Source organism: Empidonax traillii, unplaced genomic scaffold (genome assembly GCF_003031625.1).
Source record: "Empidonax traillii isolate 1590-97213 ecotype Southwest subspecies unplaced genomic scaffold, ASM303162v1 scaffold32:size1966603, whole genome shotgun sequence".
NCBI classification, from domain to species: domain Eukaryota; kingdom Metazoa; phylum Chordata; class Aves; order Passeriformes; family Tyrannidae; genus Empidonax; species Empidonax traillii.
This window is the reverse complement of record NW_020955225.1, coordinates 299,994-301,498: the sequence shown is the minus strand read 5'-3', so window position 1 is coordinate 301,498 and position 1,505 is coordinate 299,994.

The window sequence follows — 1,505 nt, the reverse complement described above, 5'->3', positions numbered from 1 at the left end:
TTTTTTTTTTTTTTTTTTTTTTTTGAAAATTAAGCATCTGGATTCAAGATACTAACTAAACTACATGTGGCTCTTGCTGCACTAAAAAGGAAAAAAAAATTAAAATTACTGCTGTGCTGCATTCCTGCCCTCACAAGGTAACTGAGCTGCTCTACAGCCTGTCCTGGTCACTTGGGGTGTCACCTGCCTCCTCATTTGACTCGGGCTCAGTTCTTCAAGGCAGTCACTGTGTCTCTTCCAGTAATGTCCAACAAACTCCATGGTGTTATGTTAAAGAATGTGCCAGGTGACTTGCACATCATCACTGCTTAATTTTGTTTTTCTCAAAGGAAACGAAACTTTTGATTTTGGTTTCAGGCAGTTCAGGAGACTATTCCCTTTTCTTTCCATGGGATTGATGGTAATTATACATCTTTGCTCCCCTTTAACTCTCTTCTGATTTTTGTTTTGATATGATGACTGATTCTATCTCTGTTTTATAACTGCTAAAATGAACTGAAGAAGTTAATTGATTTCCCTATGGACCCAATGGTAGAGCCCAGTTTAAAGCACTGGTCCCATTTAATCCTTCTGGTTCAAATTAGAGAGAAGTGATAAACATTGGATGTGTTCTCACTTCTCTGATTCACTCAGAGCTGCTGAGCTGCAGATGTGCTGCTGCAGACAGTCAGTGGGGGAAACCTTTGACATCTAAGGGTGGATCTAACTGTGTTTTTTGAGCCAGACGGACTGAATTCTGTCGCTTTGCAGCTCTGAAGTCCCAAATACCTTCATTTTCAGACTCTACATCTTTGAAGCTGTAGGTGGTACAGATTTGGCTTAGGTCATTCTTTAAAAAATGCCTTTTATCCTAAATTTTAAGGGAACCAATAGCCACAGAATATGAAAATGTCAATCAAAAAGGCCAAATTTCTGAAACATGTTGATTTGCATAGTTATATAATTTACAGTAAATATCAATCACTGTATATGATACTTAAGAAATAAGAGTGATCCTGTTGATGTAGAAGATGTTGATGTTTCATGGAAGTTGTGCAAAAGATTAGTGAACTGAGGCTGCTGCTGGCTTTAAATTCATATAGTGCCCAATGCAGCATCAAATCAGCATTGGGGATTTCAGGTATTTCACATGTTAGACGAGTTAGCATTTGTTTCTCCTTACAGTGCTGCAGTTCTAGATGTACTCAATGAGCTTTCTGTAATACCAGGCCATGATTATTTATGTGAAAAATGAGCTGCAGGGGTTTTTTTTGCATATTACCACCCTTTTTTTTTCACTGCTAAAATGTCACAGAGTACTTGTAGTGAAAGGAAGATTGGGAAACATCGAGTTACATGATGAAGTGTCTTTTAGAGTCAGTTTATCTCCTCCTGAAATAGGAGTTTCATCCAGTAGGGTTCTGGAGGTTCTAAGTTAGTTGTTCATTACATATTATATAATTTAATTTTCATAGGAGAAAAACAGATCTTAATTACGTCTCCAGTCTAATGGGCTCCAAGGTGAA